Source organism: Folsomia candida, unplaced genomic scaffold, assembly GCF_002217175.1.
Source record: "Folsomia candida strain VU population unplaced genomic scaffold, ASM221717v1 Fcan01_Sc050, whole genome shotgun sequence".
In the NCBI taxonomy this organism is placed as follows: domain Eukaryota; kingdom Metazoa; phylum Arthropoda; class Collembola; order Entomobryomorpha; family Isotomidae; genus Folsomia; species Folsomia candida.
This window is the reverse complement of record NW_019091242.1, coordinates 438,070-444,069: the sequence shown is the minus strand read 5'-3', so window position 1 is coordinate 444,069 and position 6,000 is coordinate 438,070.

Genomic DNA, 6,000 nt, shown 5'->3' with positions numbered 1-6,000 from the left:
GCACTTAAGCGCCACCTAGCGGACGGGGTTATGAACTACAAGTTTATCTCATTATTTCTCATATTTCTCACTCAGCCCCAACTGAGGAGGGGAGCTTGCGAGGTTGATAATAACAGATCCTGATGCCCTTTGGATATGTGGTAGGGTCCCATGAGTGTACTAAAACCCTGAAGTGGTTTGACTCCATGGCCACATTTGCGCCCGCCACACCCACTCAAAAATGCTCAAAAAACGCTTTCACTCCAGTTTTCACTCACTCAAATCCACGCCAAAAATCCAATTTTACTCAGATTTTGCAATTTCTTTCACCATTACACTCCCAGATAGTTGCTTTCTTCAATCCAATATCAAACTCAATATTTTCGAAATTTTTAGTATTTTTAAAATTTAAAATTCTGAATGAGCATTGTTGTAGTAATCAACAACGCAAATTATCCCTGCGAAATAATCATCAGCAAAATTGAGTTTGATATTGGATTGAAGAAAGCAACTATCTGGGAGTGTAATGGTGAAAGAAATTTCAAAATCCGAGCAAAATTGGATTTTTGGCGTGGATTTGAGTGAGTGAAAACCGGAGTGAAAGCGGTTTTTGGGCATTTTTGAGTGGGTGTGGCGGGCGCAAATGTGGCTATGGAGTCAAACCACTTCAGGGTTTTAGTACACTCATGGGACCCTACCACATATCCAAAGGGCATCAGGATCTGTTATTATCAACCTCGCAAGCTCCCCTCCTGAGATAAATGATATAAATCATTAAATCTCACTAAATCTCACTCAGTGATATATATCCCTTGTAACCCTGGAGTGTACATTTCTAAAAACTGTATTTAAACTGGATATTGGATCTTTATGAAATTTTGTATTTTAAAATTCTACAAAATACAACTTTTGACGTAATATGGCTTCGTTTAAATTCTCATGAGGCAGAGGTTAGCATTTTTTTAAATTTGCACTCCAGATTTTGACCCTTTTTGAAGGAGGAGATCTCAAGTTTAAGAAGCCTTCAGAAAAATTGGAACACGTCGAAACTGGCTAAAAAAACTCGACGTTATTCCATCAATCAACTCACTGACTACAAATTTGCTGTCCAGAATTTTAAAATAAATTCCCAGAAATGATTAAACATGTGGCGATTAGTGACGCGTCATCGAGTACGCTAATCGCTAATTACAATTAAGTAATTAATTAATTATAAGAATTCGAAACCTGAATTTTGAAATAAGTTCCCATCGCGAAGAAATGATACAAAATGTGACAATTTTGGCGAATTTTGTGTTACTTCATGTTAATTAACCATTAATTGATTAATTTAATTGACAATTAACCTGCCACTCCATGGGGGCCACGTTATCGTACAAGACGTCCTTGAGCTGGGGGAATTTTTGGTGCAGGGTGACGAAGGGGAGTTCAATCAAGTCCGTGTAGGCTCCCCCCAACGAGGGGGCGTCGCGATAATGGTAAATTTCGACCCTCCCCTTGCTCCCCCAGAGGGCAAAAAATGTGACCGCTTTCCACCTTTCGGACCAGCTTTCTTGCCCCCAGATGTAGGACAGGATCGACTTTTGGGTCAATTTCTCCTCTCCGGGAAGAACCTGGACTTTCACGTTGAAGTCGAATTTGTTTGGGGTATTGTCGTAGCCACAATCTGTAAGAGGTTATCATGATAAGTGGTAGGTTATCATGAATAGAGGGCGGATATGCATTTATCTTCAAGTTATGAAGATCGACGGTCAAATTTTGTGGGTGTGTTCCGTAACTCACATACAAATAGATCACAAAAATTCCGAAATATTTTGACATATTTCTAGGTTTTCAGAAATATAAAGATTTCCGTTATTATTTCAAAAATACCGAAATATTTTACATATTTTTAAAAAATATTTTGACATATTTTTAAAAAATATTTTGACATATTGTGACATATTGTTACATATTTCTAGGTTTTCAGAAATATAAAGATTTCCGTTATTATTTCAAAAATTCTGAAATATTTTACATACGTTTGTTCAAACATACAAATATATTGTAATATTTAAACGGTTTGAGACGATTTTTTATGCTCAAAGAAATTGGACCAAAAAAATCTGGACAGATCCTTAAACCAGCTATTTCGAAAAATTTTAAAGGGACCAACTCCTTAAACCAGCTATTTCGAAAAATTTTAAAGGGACCAACTCCTTAAACCAGCTATTTCGAAAAATTTTAAACGGACCAACTCCTTAAACCAGCTATTTCGAAAAATTTTAAACGGACCAATTCCTTAAACCAGCTATTTCGAAAAATTTTAAACGGACCAACTCCTTAAACCAGCTATTTCGAAAAATTTTAAACGGACCAACTCCTTAAACCAGCTATTTCGAAAAATTTTAAAGGGACCAACTCCTTAAATACAGATTTTGAGAAAATTCTTATTTTTATGTTTTTCGTATATATATTTCCTAACTATTTTGGAATATTTCCGCTATTATTAAAAAAAGACGTATATTTCGTAAGTATTTCTACGATGTGAGAGGAATGTTTTTTGCCACAAAAATTAAAGGATTAAGTTCAAAAATGTGTGACAATTCTTGTTTTTTTGGGAACATACTTCATAAATTTTAAATACATATTTCAGCGATTTATCGTAAATACATATCCGCCCTGTGATGATAAGTGGTTATCATGATTTTAAAAAAATTATAAATATCTTAGCTCACAACTCCAGTCGGCATTTCTCCTCTCTTCCAGCCGTTCCATTCCCTGGCACGCCCAAGACCAGAAGGTCGGCGCTTTGCATTTCCGCCGGAGTTCGAAATAGGTCTCGAGCGCGGAATGGGAGGCGATCGCGGTGTCCCACGTGTACCTGGTGGGAAGGTGGGAAGGGTAGCGACCGATCCAGTATAAAGGGTCGTGGAAGTAGGAGAGGAACGTGCCCCATTCGCCGAACCACGTGTGCACGGAAGTGGGCAGTTTCCACCCTGTAATTAATTTAATATCTCGCTTATCCAGCGATAACACTAGTCAAGCGTTCAAAATGTGTTATCGGTTGGGAAATATGAGATTTTTGGTTAAAAAAGATCCAAAAATGAGGATTATTTCAAAAATAAAATAAAATTCGTAGCCTACTTGTTCAGAAGCTATTGAAGGTTTGATTGTGATGGTGCAAAAATTTTAGATTCTAGAAATTTTTACGGTCAAATTTTGGAATAATCCCAATTTTGCCAAGAATAACCCAATTTTTTGAAGAATAATCTTTGGAAGAATAATCCCAATTTTTTAAATAATAATAATCCCATTTTTTGAAAGAATACAAATACAAAATCCCAAGTTTTGGAAGAATAATCCCATTTTTTGAAAGAATACAAATACAAAATCCCAATTTTTGGAAGAATAATCACAATTTTTGAAATATTAATCCCAATTAAAAATAATAATGATCCGAATTTTTGAAAGAATTCAAGTACAAACTCTGAATTTTTGGATTGGCATTTTCATCCAAAAATTATTCAGGGACATATCTCTCAAACAGATAACACACGTTGCAGGCTTAGTGAATAAGTAAAGCTTATCCATGATAACTTATCCTCCTTGTTCTCACTCACTTCTACACCCATCGCCATGAATCGCATACCAATTCCTGACATGAATATCCAGAAAGATCTCCACTTCCTGTAAAAACTTGGCTTCATCTTTCCAAAAGAGGTTAAAATTAAGTCGGCTCCTGTCCTTGGGGAGGATCACGTCTTCAATCACGATTTCGCCGTGCAGCGACTTCGGAACGTCCGGGTCGTCGCCGTCGCCCTCGTCGTCCGTCGTGGTGTCCATGTCGTCGACGAGAATCCAAGAACTGCGCCTGCGTTGGGCGACATCGTGCACTTTTTCCTCCACCCGCTCCGCCACGCCGAACGACCAGACCTGTTCAAAAAAACTTTTTTCATTCAAAGCTCAGTCATTCCGATTTCTGACTAAGGATTTTCATTCACATTCAGTCATTTTCGTTCAAATTCATTTCATTTCACTTCATCGGACTTCATTTCTTACTTCGCCGCATGTATTAAGCATAGGGTGAAAAATGAAATGAGTGAGAAATCCTTTCATTCACAGTCATTCATCCGAAATGACGGAATCTTTCACTCATTTTCATTCAAATCACAGGAAATTCATTTTCATTCAAATCACGGGAAATTCCGTTTCATTCAAATCACAGGAAATTCATTTTCATCATTCTCCATCATAATCAGTCACATGAATGAAAGTGAACAGGTATGCGACCTTATTTTTTATCCGCGCTTTCGACACGCCGGGATCAATTTTATGTTGGGAGGTAGAGGAAGAAGAAAAGGCGAAATCGAGCATGGAGTTGTTCGAGACGTCGTCATCATCGTTATCGGCGGCGGCGTCGGTGGGGGCGTCGGCGTCAGAATCGATAAGCCTGTGTTGCGTTGAGAAGGAGTGTCGACTCCGCGTGGTTCGAAGGCTGGTGGTCTTATCGGGGTCAGGGACGGCTGACGCGTCGATACTTTGGCTTCGTTCCCGTTCATATTGCGGGATCCGGTGCCAGGCGTATTGGTGGATGGGGGGTTTTTTCGGGGGCATGGGGCTGGTTTTAGTTGGGGGGGGGGTATTTTTATTTTATGGCGTAATTTGAATAAATATGATGTCCGCAAAATGGCAAATTTATGTCAAATCGATGTCAAATTTTGTGCGATTTACGGGGAAAATATGGCATTTTGTGTTACCATGTAGCAATAAATGAGGTTTAATTAACTAATTTCATGTAATTACTATCCGTACATTTTAATTAGTTTGGGTTAGGGGGGTTAGTTTGGGGGGTAATTTGAATAAGTTTTATGGAAAGAGGGGAAAATTATGTAAAAATCAAAGTCAAATTTTGTGGGATTTGTGAAAAAAAACGTCACTTTGTGTAGCAAAAAATTACTTCGAAGAGATGCTCAATTTAATTTATGTCTCAAAAACGGACCGATAAAATCACATATCGATTACTTGGAAGATGTTAATGTTTTTACTACTAATGAGGAACTTTTTCAAGTTACACCAGGATTTTATTATACAAATTTTTCTAATGAAGCGATTCACGCAGGGCTTGGTAACTTTTTAAAGTCCGAACATTTTGTAAAATAATTTTACAAACTTTTCCAAAATAAAGAGACGCCCTTGATCTAACCAGATCAAGTTTACAAAAATTTAGAAGCTAATTTTCAAAAGAAATATGCATTAAAGTTTATAAGTTTAAGGATTTTGCGAATTTTACAAAATTACCTACGTGAAAAATGGATTGACAACCTTTGTACCAATTATTTACAGAAAAGTTAGTGTAACACTACCGACTTACAAGTAACACAAAATAAATTTTAACTTTCTCTCGATTTAAGAGTTCAGACGATTTTGAATTTATGCGATTTATTTTTATTTATCCACGAAGATTTCACACTTTTCATTTTCCTCACACACTATTACGCATATTTATCACAAGAACGCTTTATGGGGAAATTTAAAAAGAAAAATGAGATTCTCGAGGTTCAAGTGGATCAGTGTTTCGGGTGCAAGAAAATTCGCCCAGCAGTTCTACTTGATAGCGAAGTAAGAAATGAAGTCGGATGAAGTGAAATGAAATGAATTTGAAAGAAAATGACTGAAAATCTTCAGTCAGAAATCGGGATGACTGACTTTTGAATGAATGCTAAATTTTTGAACAGGTTTGGTCCCCACATGTCCCTACAGCTTCCGTGGCCACTGAGCACATGCGCATGTACATATGCACAACCTTGTAAATGAATACATGTCTTGTTTGATTTGATTGTCTGTCTCCCAGTTTAAGCAATATTTACCCTGATCTCTGTAAAGGACCTCCCTTGTTGGTCTTGTGCATCTCCTCTCCAAAATGTGGAAACCCTTCATTCAATAAATCCTCTTTATTTCCCATTTCCGTCAAAAGTTTGGAAAACAATTATGTACCTAGTTAAAATGTGGGATCGTTATTCATTTAAAAAACTTGCAGAT